This window comes from Copadichromis virginalis, linkage group LG12 (assembly GCF_057382275.1).
Source record: "Copadichromis virginalis isolate Kocher_CV1m ecotype Utaka linkage group LG12, C_Virginalis_male_GT1.1, whole genome shotgun sequence".
Lineage (NCBI taxonomy): Eukaryota > Metazoa > Chordata > Actinopteri > Cichliformes > Cichlidae > Copadichromis > Copadichromis virginalis.
The window spans coordinates 693,165-709,739 of NC_140629.1; the positions used below are offsets into that span (position 1 = coordinate 693,165).

The 16,575-nt window shown below is 43.2% G+C and overlaps 1 long non-coding RNA gene across 1 annotated transcript; it reads left to right on the top strand.

Moving 5' to 3' along the window:
* Nucleotides 1-13,414: 13,414 nt before the first annotated feature.
* On the top strand, nt 13,415-16,510 carry LOC146696179 (uncharacterized). The gene is made up of 3 exons (XR_014923078.1): nt 13,415-13,538; nt 14,396-14,523; nt 14,598-16,510. It is a non-coding gene; the product is annotated as an uncharacterized LOC146696179 (long non-coding RNA).
* The last annotated feature ends 65 nt before the right edge of the window (nt 16,511-16,575 follow it).

Below are 16,575 nucleotides of genomic sequence, written 5' to 3' on the forward strand. Positions count from 1 at the left end.
ATAAATTATTTATTCTCAATGATCCCAACTAAACCGCCACAAGATCAGGTTCAGATCTCTAGATTCATGTATGTCCAAATTCCTTTGGAAAAATAAACCCCCACGTATAAGCTTAAAAACACTACAAAAGACCAAGGATAAAGGAGGAATAGAACTGCCTAACTTTCAGCACTACTTCTTAGCCAACAGGCTTCAGTTTATCTCAGGATGGCTAAAACATACCGTCTTAGATGAACCTTGGCTAGATGTAGAACAAGCACTTTGCAATAATCTAGAGATCTCAGACCTACCATTTATCAGCTCAAACATCCAACGACATGAATGCTTTAAAAGCATCAACATCAGCTCTTCTCTGACAGCATGGTGGGAGTTTCTAACATTGACGGCGTCTTCATTAATCCCATGCAAACGTACACCTATCTGGAACAACCCTGAAATATTACAAAACAATAATATGATAAACTTTTCAGATTGGAGTGGTAAAGGAATCAAATATTTAGAACATATACTAGAAGGAACAGAATTTATTTCATTTGACGGACTAGTTACACAATATGGGATCAACAAGAAAAGATTTTTAGAATATCAACAAATTAAATCCATAGTAAAAAAGAAATTTAAACCGGGTCAAGTTGAACTACAAACACCACCAAGTGTGGTTCAATTTCTTACTCTTAAAACCCCCAAATTACTATCCAAAATATACAGAATGCTTTCTAAAACAGATGAATCAATATCACTTCCTATTGCAAAATGGGAAGCGGATTTATCAGTTAACTTAGACCTAAACTTCTGGTCTCAGATTTGCTTAAAAACCTTTCATCTAATTAGAAATCCCAGTCTTCAATTAATTCAATACAAAATATTACATAGAGTGCACTATACAGGTCATCGGATGTTCAAGATGGGCTTTACGTCTACCAACAACTGCTCACACTGCCAAACCAATTCACCGGACAATTATATCCACGCTCTTTGGTTCTGTCCACCAGTTCAGAAGTTTTGGCGCGAGATATGTGAAGACTTATCGAAGTGTCTGAAATGTAACATTCCAACTTCCCCCTTAGTGTGTTTGTTGGGCAGCTTAGATAATGTCACTTCAGAAAAGAATATCGCCCATATGGTTTTCACTACCCTATGCATAGCCAAGAAAACAGTCCTCATGAACTGGAAAAATAAAAATAATCTTAATTCTAACCAATATAGAAATTATCTATTAGATTACATTAGTCTTGATACAGCCTCTGCCACCACATCAGATCAATTGCTCTGGGCTCCATCACCTAGTGGGGGTGGGGGGGGTCATAGTTTGGTCCCGCCTTCACTGTTGTGATTGGTGTGGGGGTAGGGACAGGCTTAGGGCGTCGGGGGGTTCCCCGGAGGCATCTTCCTTGGGGGGCTCAACCCGGGGTAGCGGTCATGTCCGGTTAGGGGCTCTGTTGGCTCTCAGGTGACTGTTTCCTCGCGGCTGCGTGCAGCGGGGCTAGGGGAGGGTCTGTGCTGACGGACGTGGGTTACTGACCTGGTAGCCTGGCTGCCCCTGGGTGGGTCCGGGATGGGCGTGAGGTTCTGGGGGCGCTCCGTCTCTGGGCCGGGGCCCGGGCCGGGCCTCGGGGGCTTGAGTCCTGGTTGGTGTGTTGCCGGGGTTGTTGGCGGGTGGGTGCATGGGGGCCCATCCCTGGAGCAGGGTGCCGCTGGTGCATCGAGCCACCTGGGGGGCTCTTCAAGTGGTGGGGGAGATTGTCACATCTTGCAGGAACTTTCCTCTCTTCAGGAACTCTCTCTGCAGGAGGGGGAGATACAGGAGAGGTGGAGGAAGATCTCAGCCTGTGTGTTTATTGTCTTATGTAGTCTGGAAGATGAGTGGATGGTGGGGTGGGTGCAGTTTTCTCTGTGGTGGGGTTGGGTGGACTGTCCCGGGCTCTGTGGGGCCGGGCGGCGCTGCTGCACTGGGCCCCGGTCTGGATGGGCCTGGGCCCCCTTTCCCTGGCGGGTCGCGGAGTATGGGGGTGCCTACTGGGGTCAGCGGGGGAGCTGGCCCCAGGGAGGGGTTACCTGCCCCTCCCTTCCTTCCCTCCCCATCTCCAGCTGCCTCCCTCTTCCCGCTCCACCACAACCACCCACACATGCAGGACCTTGGAGTAGGGGTATGTCACCAGGGTGCAAAGGAGGCTACCCCCCCCCCCCCCCCTCTGTCCCCTTCTGGCTGCCTCTGCCTCAATTTTATCCCACAACTTAGACATTCACATTACTCACACTCTCATTACACATACATATAGGATCTTGGGGGTGGGCACGATACACGGAATCCAAATTACCATCAGGGTGTACACCTCACCCCTGGCGTTGTTGCCCACCTCTCAATTTTAAATACACGTAGACATTGAGGGCTAGCAGGAGGGACTATGCGCTTACCTGCTGCTCTCTGGCAGGTAGCTCCATGCCCTCCTGGGTTTTAAATGCACCTTAGAACACACATGCATCAACACTACAATGAGCGGGTGGGGGGAGGTTTGGAGTCGTCTCTCACCCCCGTTCTCTGCGGCCTGCTGGAGCGGGGGGGCTAGGTGGAGGAGTTGGCCTTCCGACTGCGGTCTGGAGTGTGGGGCCTTCCTGCTGCTGCGGAGTCGGGGCGGTCTGCCTCCCCCCACCGCAGGGAAAAGGGTAACACCACCTGGGTCTGGGTGCAGTTCCCCCCTCCAGGGGCAAGGGTACCTAGACCTGGTTCGTAGAGTACGCTTGGGGAGTGTGATCGTGTGTACAGCGTCTCTTCATGTCTGTCTCCACGTTGGTTGAGTGTGGAGTAAGTGCATATGAGAGCATGAGGGTGGGAATGGATGTTTGTTTATTTTATTTATTTTTATTTTATTTAAGTATTTATTGTCATTGTCAGAGAACAATGAAATTGCGTTTGGGGCTTCCGTACAACCCGTAAATAAAATAATGAAGAAAATAATAAATACCCCTTAAAACCCAAGTGTAAATATTTAACCCAGTGTGACTCCAGTGCAATAAGACAATCCTTAGCAACAACATAAGAACATGACAAGTAATGTTCATAAGAAATTCAGACAAAGACCTGAGAAACATGACAAAGTACAACAATGCAACCCATTCAATATTATTGTACTGTGAGATATGATGTCAGATATAATAGTTATCTATTTAAGAAAGAGGCAGGAGGGGGAAAGAGAATAAAGATATGATGCACCAGACCAGTTCAGTGCTATTAAGAAGTTGGATATGGTTATTGTCCGTGAGAGGGGGGCAGAGAGTTCAGGAGCCTCACAGCCTGTGGATACAGGCTGTTGGCCAGGTAAAAAAAAAACAACAACAACTAAACTGTATCAGAAGTTTTAGGCCGAAGCCCATCATGTGCAATCCTGACTGTAAACAGCACAGTAATTAATTTACAAACAGGACGTAAACAACACTGGAGTAGCATCAAGTGAGGGTTAGATGTGTTTATTTTTATATATGGTGTATCTGTGTGTGCCTGTATGTCTGTGTCTATATGTCAGGTTGGGTGTCAGACGCCACCTCTCTGAGGACATCTCAGGCCCTCCAAGGTTTGGAGGCCTATCTCCTGTAACATGGTAGACTAATGTGCCTGTGTTAATTCAGCTCCATATTATTGTGTGAAGTTGCACTGGGTTGGGAGTGGTTTTGTGTGTGTGTCACATTTTTGGTGAGCCAATGGCTGGAATGGGGTTGGACTAATTAGAGGCAGGTGTACTTGATTGCACTGATACACTGGTCTACTTATAGCCCACACTACAAACACTGCTGTGTCGTTTTGTCTCTCTGTGCAGGTATGTAATGTGATGAAATCAGATATGTTTGGGATGGATGGATTTTGTGCTATGAATTCTATAGTGAAAGTATCGTTTTGTCTCTCTGTGCAGGCCAGGGCCTATTATATGCCACAGCCTAAAGGTAGCAGAGTTGCAGAGGCTGGAGTGACCACTGGCTATATGCTTGCAGGGTGGTGGGTCTCCAAGGACAACTTCTAACCCTGTTACAGGCAACACGTGGAGTGCAACTGGCCGTGTGGCATAGCTGGCTTTGGCCTTGGGACTGTGTGTTTTTTATACAATTCATAAATGGGACACTGGACTGTTTTATCTTTTATCTCTTGATATATTTTTTTGTCAATAAATTATCTTTTAGAATTTTATTGACTGTCATCTTTTTGCCCACGACAGAGACGGTTGGTCAGACCTAGAATCTTTCTTTGGGTGTGTTACATCTCCCCCCCACCACCACTTCCCCTGCCGGTGGCGGACTCCCTCAGACATCGGTGCGTTGGTGGTTCTTTGTGTCCGGGGATGGGCGTCCGGGTACACACCGGCTCACTCCTTGGCGGCCGCTTATCGGGGCCTGGAGCCTGGGGCTCGCTCGGGCCACTTCGGAGGTGGGGTGCCCCCGGCCTCTCGGCCTGGGGCTCGGTCACTCAGGCACGGCTGGCTGCCAACTCCCCCTGGCTTCTGCTCCGCGGCTGCTGAGTGAGCCCTCATCTGGGACTCTCCTCAGCTCTTTCTGGGACAGTGGCGCGGCTGCCCCTCTGTTGGTCTTCCTTGGTCTCTTGTATTCTGGGGGCCTCTGGATGTCTGGAGTTTTGATCTCCTCCATACCTGCTTCATGCCCTGGAGGACGGGGCTGTGGCCCCCCCACACCCTCTAGCAGATCATTACATGAAGGAACCTTTTAAAAAAAAAAAAAAACAAACAAAAAAAAAAACAAGCGCGTCCATGCTCACAGGTGTACACATGGGTGATCACACCCACAAACTACACCCTTTTTGGCTCCTACCTCAAAGCACACTGTGTTCTGTTGATCTTATGTGCTGCACAATAATGTTTAACATTTAGTATTTACTGTCATATTCCCATATATCATTGTGATGTTGTTTATTCTATTACTCTTGTTCTCTTCTGCTTGTTTTCTTTTTTCTTTCTCAGCAGGTGATCCAGGTGATTGATATATGCATTTTTTTTCTTTTTTTTTTTTCCTGCTCATTCTGTTGGTTTTTGTTTTTTGCCCTTCTCCCCCGTCCCTCTTCTCAGCTGTTTTTCTTTCCCTCTTTCTTTCTCCCCTTCTTTCCCCCAGTCAAGTCTGTCCCGTATTCAGTAAGTGAAAATAAAATAAACAATAAAAGGTGAATCAAATGGACCATTACGGCAAGGCTGGGATGGTCAATTTGGTAAAGTAAATCCGTTGGGCATCTTTCTTTGCCTTTAGACAACAATTCTGATGGCAAAAGAGCCAAACGGGACAGGCAAAAAACAAAAAAAACAATGGACTTTGCAAACAAATACTGTAGATTTTCCTTGCTTAAAGATTTTGTAAATAGCTATTTTTTCATATGCACTGTAATTGAGCCTGCCCCCACTGTAAATGAGATCTAGTCAGGTTTCAGAACTCACAGCACAGAAACGGCTTTAGTGAAGGTTACAAATGTTGCCTCTTACAGTGGACTCGGTGTGTACTTGTCCTGCTAGACCTCAGTGCAGCTTTCGATACTGTCGACCATAATATTTTATTAGTACGATTAGAGCGTGCTGTAGGGATTACAGGTACTGCGCTGCAGTGGTTTGTATCACATCTACAATATATTTATGTAAATGAAGAGTCCTCTTCACACACTAGGGTTTATTATGGCATTCCACAGGGTTCTGTGCCAATTCTGTTTACATTATACACGCTTCCCTTAGGCAGTATAATCAAAAGGCATATCATATATTTTCACTGCTATGCAGATGACACACAATTTTATGAATCCATGAAGCCAGATAACACACAGCAATTGTTTAAACTGCAGGAATGTCTTAAAGACATAAATACCTGGAAGACCTCTAACTTTCTGCTTCTAAATGCAAATAAAACTGAGGTTATTGTACTTGGCCCAGAAAATCTTAGAAATATGGTATCTAACCAGATTCTTACTCTGGATGGCATTACCTTGGCCTCCAGTAACACTGTGAGGAACCTTGGAGTCATTTTTGACCAGGAAATGCCCTTCAATATTTCTCCTATATTGGCTTCCTTCATTGGCTCCCTGTTAAATCCAGAATTGGATTCAAAATCCTGCTCCTCACATACAAGGTCTTAAACAATCAGACCCCATCTTATTTCAATAACCTTATAGTACCATATCACCCCATTAGAGCACTTCCTTCTTGCACTGCAGGCTTACTTGTTGTTCCTAAAGTATTTAAAAGTAGAATGGGAGGCAGAGCCTTCAGTTTTCAGGTCCCTCTTCTGTGGAACCAGCTTGGTCAGGTGACCCTGAATCCTTGATTAGTTATGCTGCAGAGCAATACTGGAATAGCACATGGAAAAAGACACAACACATAACAACAATGTCCAGTGGCTAGTGGAGATAAGAGCACATTACAGCGACCTCCCTGAACTAGCTCCAGTGACCATCACAGTGACAGACATCCAAGAAAGAGCCTCGAGCATGAAGTGTTAGACAGCACCAGGCCCTGGTATGATTTCTGCCCAGTGGCTAAAGAAGCTAACTGCACTCCATGAGCACCTGGCTGCACAAATAAACCTGCTGCTGTTGGATGACACACAAGGGCAGACAGGCCTGATCCCCAATCCGATTGTTCAGTCTGACGTTACTAGCCGTGTCTGGGTTTAAACTCCGCTGCAGGTCCATATATCAAACGATCACTATGGCATTACTGAGAGTTGAAAAACTGTCTAAAGTCTTTCATCTTTAATAAAATGATCAGCGTTCTGCTCTACCAGGTGTAACAATTGAGTTTAACATCCAGGCATCCATGAAAACGGAATTTATGACATTTAACGGAGTTAGAAGTTAGCAGGGAGTTAGCTCGCTAGCTTCTATCTAAATACAATATAGCATGTCCTGACTGCGGGGTTTTGGAAACAAATTAAAACGTACAGCTCTGCTATCACTTCCTGTCGTGGTCTGGGTGGTTTTCCACAGCATCGGCTCCTCCCCACTGGGTGGAGTCTTTGTTGTTCCTCACCTGATGGCAATCGTACCAGCAGTATTTATGACCGGCGCACTCAACTGGTCTTCGCCAGATTATCTGCCAACTTTAGTCAGTTCTCGGCCTCATATCCGTTCCTTGGTGACTCATCGTGTGTATTAACCGTATCTCTGTTTTTCTCGTCAGCCTGTGAAACCCACCTACCAAGTTCTCCTGGATACCAGTTTGCTGCCGCCGGTAATCCCTCTCCGTTTTGGAACTGCCATTCTCTCCTACCTGCCTCCCTGCATTGCATACAGCACCCACCTGGACCTCTCCTGCCTCCCCCCTCCACGCAACCCCACCTGCAAGCTTGTAAGACAGCTCTGTGTACTATCCTTAGATTCACTCACAACCCTCTGTGGGATTCCCCTGACTGCTCTCTCCTCTGTTTCAGTGCCCTGGCCCGCCACAGTTTCCCCTGCCCAGTACCTGCACCCAGTTATCCCTGCCATCTAGTTATCATCACAGTATTTTCTCTCGCCTCAGACATCTAGTTTATGTTCATTGATTCTAGTCTGCACTTTCTGTTAGCCTCTGAGCATTGTAAAATAAAATCTCTTTTCGTTACACCTCACCCCTGGCCTCCGGTTTTGAATCTGCACTTGAGTCCATCCCATTTCCACGGGCCACTGTGCCATGACAGTGGCCAGATTATACTGGATTACACTTCCAGCATAAATGAAGACAGAAAACTAAACAGCAGTGACGTTTGTAGGATTACTGAAGTTGGGCTAGCTGGTATATAATGATGTGCTACGTGACCGCTAGCGACACAGCTATGTTAGCATAATATAAACAAGCTAACTTTTTTTCCACTCGATAAAAGTTAACATGAGTGTTCTCGGTGGTCAGGAACAAATGTAATCGCATGGCAGGATGCTGTAAAAGGACCAAACTTCAGCCAGGAGAACAACTGAGATAATCCATCCACATACGAGGTTAGTCATTCATATACTGCTGCATGGGATGGGCTGTAGTTACATCCTAAGGTTTTAAAAACTGAGCTTAAATTAATGATTAGTGGTAATAAAAGCCGAGGGAGGTCAACAGTGATCACTGATTGTTTTAGGAGCTTTTTGAGATCAAATAGAAGAAAATACATAACGTTAAACATGTTAACAACACAAAAGCCATATTAAACGCAGACTACTTTAGACCCGGAAGTAGGATTCGTCGCGTCATCACTGAACAACCGGATAATCTCCAGAAGGAATTGGTCCCATCCAGCATCCAGGCAATAACTTGCCTCAGTACAGCTGGAAGCTACTATTAAGTATCATTGCAGTTAAGATGCACACATGAAAACATTACTGTTGGCCACATGTCAACAGAGTTATGTGACATTAGTGATGTTTGTACTTTCAACGTTCACTTTGTTTTAAAGCCTTTACTTTAAAATATACGCCGCTCAATAGTTGATCTTAATCTTACAGAGAATGTGACATTTTATGGATAATTAAAGTCAGTCATATATCCACAAACAAAACAAGCTGAAAGTCAGTGATGCTGCTCGGTTTGCAGTCCTGAATATCACAGCACAAGCAGGATTCACTGCACTGTTAATGTTAGCTATGTTATATTGCTGCCTCTGTTCGCTGGTGTCGAGCCAAAGGGACTTTAACGTGTGTTTGAACGAGCTGACGGTTCACTCGTTAAGCTGAAAGAAAGATGCTTTAATCACAGCAGTCACACATGTGTCCACTGTACCATCTGGAACTCTTCTTGTTTAGCACTCGTAATAACACAAACACTAAATCCTCCTTCTCTTGTGCTGTTTTGTAGCAGTGTGTACACCTGAGACTGCCACCTGTCTGTCTGTCCTGCACTCTCTCTCTGTTTCTTTCTCTCTGATCGTGGAATAAAAGTATGAACATGTATTTATAAGTTACACTTGTGTTTGAATCCTGCAGCTTATCACACATTTGATTTCCATGTGTGACAACTGCAAGTGTCCAGAGTGAGGACAGACTGAGGGACCCACTGCTGCACATCATCTGTGAGGCTTTGCATCCCTGATGATCCACCAGGACAAACTCAGCAGTGTGTGAGGAAGAGGAGGAGGAAGAGCCAGCAGCAGCTGACAGATGGAGAGAATAGACAGACTGTTCCCTGTTTGTGAAGGACTGCTAGAAAAGTTTAAAATCACTAATTGTCTGTCCTGAATCAGTCTTATTAGGTAATGTTCAAATAATGTTATCATCCCAGTGTTTTCAGTGTGGGAGAAAGTACTCAGGGCCTTCAAGTTACACACTATGAAAGGCAGAAACAAGTTTGATATTCAGAAACCTAAAGTGTTTATCATAAATGTCCATGTTTGTTTCAGTTCTATGAAGCTTTGAGTATTTTGGATTAGTAGTACTGCTGTGTTTGTTGCATCATATTGCTGTAATTGATAAATATGCTTTATATATCCTGAGGTAAGTTGATCTATAGTGTTACATCATATTCTATAAGGATGTTATGTGTTTGTTTACTTTCTGCTCAGTTTGACCCATTTAGCAGAAGTCAGGCTGTTTAAGGCTCTGATATCTATTCTGTATGACTTAAAGCAGTTATGACATGGTCTGATTTTCTCACCCAATAAAGGAATATTTAATATATCAGTCTACTCTTCATTCTATCAGAAACGGTTATCACAGCTCATAAATTTGCTTTTTACACATATATAAGCATTGAGCCAAATTTAGTAATGCCAACATATTAAAAGAACAATATTTGCCTCTTATAATACATCTATAGATACACTGTCAAAGATACTTGTCTTTGAGTGAAGATTTAAGGTAATAGGACATATAAATAAATGCAACTTGAATCTTTACTGAAGCTCAGTATTTGACAAGGAGTTCAAACTCACTGCTGTAATAACTAATCATGATTAATATAATAACTATAATATTGGCCATATTATATTTACATTATCACAGTGAGACTTTAAACTCATGAACAACATGAGCTAATTGTTATTTACTAGCTAATCTTAAATGACTGCTCAGTACAGAAATGAAGCCCAACAATCATGTTTTACAGTCCTGTGGTCTCAGCCTCAGATACTTATTAAATCACACAGAGGTCATATAGAAACGAATGTACAAAATATGTTCTCCTTCATTTCTGTCAAACAAAGCTGTATGAAACATTTCCAGCTTTTAGTGTCATGGTTGCTAGGCAACCTGGGCAGCGCGACAGAGGCTTTAACAAGCCTACAAGCCTCTCACTTGAGGACCGTTAAGGCTGCGTACTTTAAGGCTGCAGAACCTGAATTTGGATACAGCCAGAGTAAGGCAATAGCTGAGGAGTCAGCAAATTAGGAAGAACTAGACCCAGGTAATCAACATCTATGCCCTGCCCGCGATCAGATACCCTTTTGAGAGAATAAGCTGGCCAAAAAATGAGACAGAAGCCAGTGACATCCAAACAAGAAATTTATCTACCATGCATCAAAGGGTTTCAATCCAAATCCAGCACCCTGAGACTTTACACTAAGGAGAAGGAAGTAGGCCGAGGACTAGTGAGTGTCAAAAACATTGTCCAAGATGAAACAACAGGGATCATATGTTGCATATATATATATTAGAGATGGCATGATACCACTTTTTTATGTCCGATACCAATATCATAAATTTGGATATCTCAGATGTCCGATACCAATATGAATCCGATATAGTGTGTTTTAATCAATAAAATTGTTTTTTTAATATCTTGCTGCATTTTGTATAAGTTCATACTCAAGTTTAAATAAACAACAACACTAAAGCTATTCTGTTATACTTGTATGTAAAAAATTCACTGCACCCAAAATATTTCATAGCAATACTGATCAATCTAATATACTCGATCCTTCCTATTCTGGTATTTTAAAGAGTATTAAGCAACCTAACTAATAGACTTGCAAACTCCCAGCAAAAAAAAATAGGGAACCACCCCCCACCCTCCACCTCATGATGCTTAATCGACGTAATCAACTTTAATTTGATGCAGTGTGGGGGAAAAAATGCACAGAAATAAATTATTTTTCAAGAATAATTAAATAGATTCAACATCTTTCTTCAACAGAACTGCAGACTGCAGAGATGGTACCTTCCCAAAGGAAAAAGTAGTATAGCTTACTAGGGCAGCGGTCCCCAACCCCCGGGCCTCGGACAGGTACCGGTCCGTGAGTCGTTTGGTACCGGGCCGCGAGAGTTGAGGTTCAGGTGTGAAATGTATAGTTTTCAGGGTTTTTATTGGTTTTCAGCGTTATTTTGTTATAGTTTTTATCGTTTACTCGGTCTTCCTGGGTCTTTTCACGTGTGTTATGAATAAATTGTCTTTTTTTCGGTACCGGTACTAGTTTTATTTTGTTGTATTTATCCGCGACACCTTAAAGGCCGGTCCGTGAAAATATTGTCGGGCATAAACCGGTCGGTGGCGCAAAAAAGGTTGGGGACCGCTGTACTAGCGTATATTAGACTTAACAGTTACCATATACAGTAATGGACTTCTATATATTTTACATAAGATTAAAACATTGGGTGTAAGATTCAGATAATTATTTATTAAAAGCTAGACATTTTAAATGAGAATAAGAAAGAAAAGTATGTTTTTGTGCCCCCTTTTCCCTGTTCATGCCCTATCAGCCCCCCTGGCTACACTTTGCTAGATCCGCCCCTGCACAGTTACCAGCCGTCAGCTACGTAGAAAAAGATCCTGGTGTAGAAAGTAATATTAAATACATTCTAACAACAGCTTATCAAGCTTAAACGTGCTGCTGTTGTTCAGCCGCTGGTTTCCTCTTTCTGGAGCGAAGTGGGCCAAAAACAAACAAGAGAGACGGACTCCGACAGAAAAGCCGATCAGCTGATCATTAATCAGTTTCATGATTGAAGTAGCAGCAAGGAGAGGCACTCGCTCCATATATCGGTTGTTAAGCTTAACGTGGGAATGCTTTACAAACATTCAGAGATGAACTTACACACTTGCTTTACTTCTCTCTGAGATAACTTCATCCCAGATGAAATGCTGGTTTGGTAGCGAGGCTACAAATACACTCAGCCGCTCTATCACGTGAGCATCTCCAATATCCGATTCAGTATTTTACGTCAGTATTGGACCGATACCGTATCGGTCCGAACTTTTCTTGTCCATCTTCCATTGGTTTTAATTTTGCACTCCAGTATGAACACAAATCCCCCAACCCAAGGATCACCACAACATAACCTAACAGACCTACACCTTAGTTCACAGATTCACTTTGTCTAGGGTTCATTTCTGAGATTTCACACAACCCAGGATTCAAATCATGAATACATAATGGGCTTGGATTTACAACATTATGAATGAAATGTGCTCTATTTGGAAGCAGCCGGCCCCCTCCCCTTTCGATGGGTGTGTGTGAGACTTTAAATCATCAAACTGTAAATTTTAAATTGTTATTGATCCCTTTACCCCTGGTCCTAAAGTGTATATTTATTTTCTTACTCTTCTTATATATATTGTTTGTTTACTTGCACTGCTGTAACAGGAGCCTCGTTGTCTCGTCTCTCTATATACTGGACTGTAGCGGAGATGACAATAAAGTTTACTTTGACTTCAGCAGCTTTGACTTTGACTTTGACTCGGTGCGCCTGAATTTCGGAAAAACATGCAAATTATAAATCTGTATTATAATGTTTGGTGTTTTCGTGTTTGTTGGTTTGTTTTTATTTAGTTTTATTTTGGTTGGTTATTAGATGCTGCTCCAGCCAGCCAGACACTTCCCCGCCGCCCCGCCCTCTCCTCTCTGCGCCGCAAGCAGCAGGCTCACCTCGCAAACGAAGGGCGTCCTTATTCCCAGGAAATGGGCGATAGAAAACCGATCGGTGCCTGTGCCATTCCCAATATGCGCTGGCTGATGTCGGGGCAGCATGAGTACGACCATTCTTTTTTTATTTTTTTTGCCGATGCCCGTGATGCCGCCCCGGGCAACCGCCCGTGTCGCCCGTATCAAAAACCGCTACTGGCTACCGGACCCCTCTCTGTGTGGAGTGGCCAGAGAGAGAGAAGCAGCGTCAAACGACGTAGCAGATACCTCTGCTTACCAATGAATACGTCTGCGCCACGCTGCGCCTATCAGTGCCCACACAGCGGAAATATGTGCGCAACACGTAGCTGTGCTGTCTGGGGAATCAACAAGCGGTAAACTTTCAGAGGAAGTGAACTACTGACGGTTACGCAGAGAAGAAAACAGCGATGTCTGAGTCAGACGAGGAGCGTCATACTTTCCGCACCAGCAAGAACACTGAGGGGGCAAATACGACTCCTAATAGCCCCAAGGGGGTTATGGTGACACTACCTTGCTTCTCTTGGTGTCCCAAAATATGCAGCCCAAACGGTCACGCCATCTTCTGGATTTGTTTTTTTTTTTTTTGGTTGTGCAATAGTTGGTAGTATTTGGTTAGGGGTATGTAAAAGTAAAGGTCAGGTTGCCCCGTCGGACGACGAGGACCCTAATTGCCGTTTCTCAAAAGCTGCAGTGGCCGCAGACTCCGAGAATTGTTCGGAGATTGGAAAGTGAGTAACATTTGAAACTTCTGATACATTTTTTTTTCACATTACACATACGATTATGCACTGATCCAAATGCAAACGCTAAAAAATCTCCAAGAACTGCGAACATATGGGCTCAAATTGTGGTCATAAATATTTTGTACTTGTAAATCAGGATTTGTATGTGTAAAAAGAATTTGTGTGTGCCTTAGTGATGTGTCAGTTGTGAACGAAATGGCTCTTAGAGCCGGGTCTTTGACGTGAACGACGCAAGCCGGCTCCTTATCGCGAGCCTCCCAGTCCTACTGCCAGTTTCTGGAAGACACCTTCTTCAAGCAGTGGTACAGGAAGAAGTCTGCATCCTTCAAGAAAAACATGATTTTCATGCAGGACAATGCTCCATCACACGAGTCCAAGTACTCCACAGCGTGGCTGGCAAGAAAGGGTATAAAAGAAGAAAAACTAATGACATAATGACATGGCCACCTTTTTCTTTCTCTCACCCTCTCTCCCTCTTGCACTTTTTTTTTGCTTCATTCCGCATTTGAGCTTTGCGCTGGGATGAGGGGCGAGGGGCGGTAGTTACACTGGCAGTAGCACAGGAACAGAGCAGGAGGGAGAGAGAGAGAAAGAGAGCCAGGGACAACAACGTCAGATTAGAAAGGTATAGTAATCATCCACAACTATTTTCAGTTGCGGATGATAAAGGATTCAGAAAGTTTATTCATGCAGGTCCATATGACAGAGAGTATGCATGTTCTTTTTGTTCTGTCATGACAATTTAATTGTGGGACATTACAATTTTGATGAAGATTAAAATTAAATTAATTGTGCACACATGATAACAATAACACTAAAGTGATAACGATGAACTCTTTCAGGGACATTCTTCGGAAAAATGGCTCTGCAGTAGATGCTGCCATTGCTGCGCTGCTGTGCACCTCCATCATGAACCCACAGTGCATGGGGATTGGAGGCGGGGTCATATTCACTGTGATGGACAGCTCCGGTAACAAGACACCCTCGCTACTCTTTGCTCAGCTCTGCTGTGGATTAATGTAGTAATATGTCATCTTTTCAAAGGTAAAGTGAAAATCATCACCTCCAGAGAGACTGTCCCCAGCAACGTGACCTCTGACCTGCTTAAGTCGTGTCCTAACACCACAGAGTGGACCGTGGAGTGGCCGCACGGTGGGCTGTTTATCTGGCATAATGCTAATATTTATAAGGTTTTAGTCTAATCTGCTCTTGGACTCACCTTTATGACACAGCTAATTTATTCTGTACAGGTCACTGCTAATGCACACTGTGAGTCATTCCTCATTCAGCTTTCCTCAAAAAAGCAAAACTGGGATAATATAAAAAGAAAAGAAAAAAGATAAAGCAAACCACTACAGAGGGTTTGGCTGTCAGCAGATATTAAAGACAATGAGTCGGTGTCGTATATGACACTATCAGAATAATCTAGCATAAACACCATGAAATACATGCTCCTTAGTTTCAGAAACAACCAGAGAGATTGAAGTAGTCAGGTTTTTCTCCAAACTGGTCTTAACAGGTCTTTCTCCAAATGATACACAAGATGTAACACAAAGGTTTTAAAGGTGTAGTCAGTTATCTGTAGAGATATATTTTAAATTCTGCACCTTAATCTGCAAGTCAAACTCAAGATATGAAGGATCATACCTTTGTTTTATCACCTGAGAGGGTTCTTGTCATCAAAGAAGCGGAGGAAAGAGACAGCATGATTGGTGTCTTGTTAAAATGTCATCCTCCTCCTCACCTCTAACCTCATCTACTGAATTAAAGTCAAGACTCTAATACACTAAAGAGTGCACAACTATTCTTATTTAATTATTGAAAATAATAATTATTGGAAAAAAATAATAATAATAAAGTCAGCAACAAAAACCTAAATGATCTTATACCTCTTCAAAGAAATATATAACAAGACCAGAGAAATTCAAATACTGGGTCAAAAAACCCACATTTTTGTTTGCCAAATGATAGCTGCTCCACAGTCCTGGGTCCTTTTTGTCATATATGTCATTTCATGATGCACTCGATGTGTTTTTTCTTGGTCAAAGGTTTGAACTGCAGGCAGGCCATTTTAACACCCAGGTACTTCTTCTGTGAAGCCATGCTATTGTAATAGATGCAGCATGTGGTTTAGCGTGGTCTTGCTGAAATAGATGTCAACTCGATGGGAGCACAAGTTGCCTGTGTACACCTTTCAGCACTGGTGCATTGCCAGATGTGCAAGCAGCCAATTCTATAGGCAGTAAAATAATTACATACCTTCAGAGGTTTTGAATTGAGTGTTGATAACAAGCTGCAAAAACAGCAGCACTTAACAACGTTAAAGCCCTTTACTCTTTAGCCCAGAATGCAGGATCCACATTTTCTAAAAAAAAATTTCACTACATATCGTACTGTGTATGACTGTGTACGTGACAAATAAAAATTTGAATTTGAATTTGGTCCATGTGAATCTGAAGAAGAAACACTCAGTGCATCATGGGAATCCCTTAGCAGCCTACACCTATTGCAGCATAACTAAGGGAGGATTCAGGGTCACCTGATCCAGCTCTAACTATATGCTTCAGAAAGGAAAGTTTTAAGACTAATCTTAAAATAGAGATAGTGTCTGTCTCCCAAATCCAAACTGGAAGCTGGTTCCATGGAAGAGGGGCCTGAAAACTGAAGAACTCTCCCTCCCATTCTACTTTTAAATACTCTAGGAACAAAAAGTAAGCTTGCAATGCGAGAGGGAAGTGTTCTAATGGGGTGATTCGGTACTATAAGGTCATTAAGATAAGATGGGGCCTTATTATTTAAGACCTTGTATGCAAAAAGCAGGATTTTGAATTCAATTCTGGATTTAACAGGGAGTCAATGGAGGGAAGCCAATATCGGAGAAATTTGCTCTCTCTTTCTAGTCCCTGCCAGTACTCTTGCTGCAGCATTTTGGATTAACTGAAGGCTTGTCAGGGAGTTTTAGGACATCCTGATAATAATGAATTACAGTCGTCCAGCCTAGAAGTAATAAATGCATGAACTA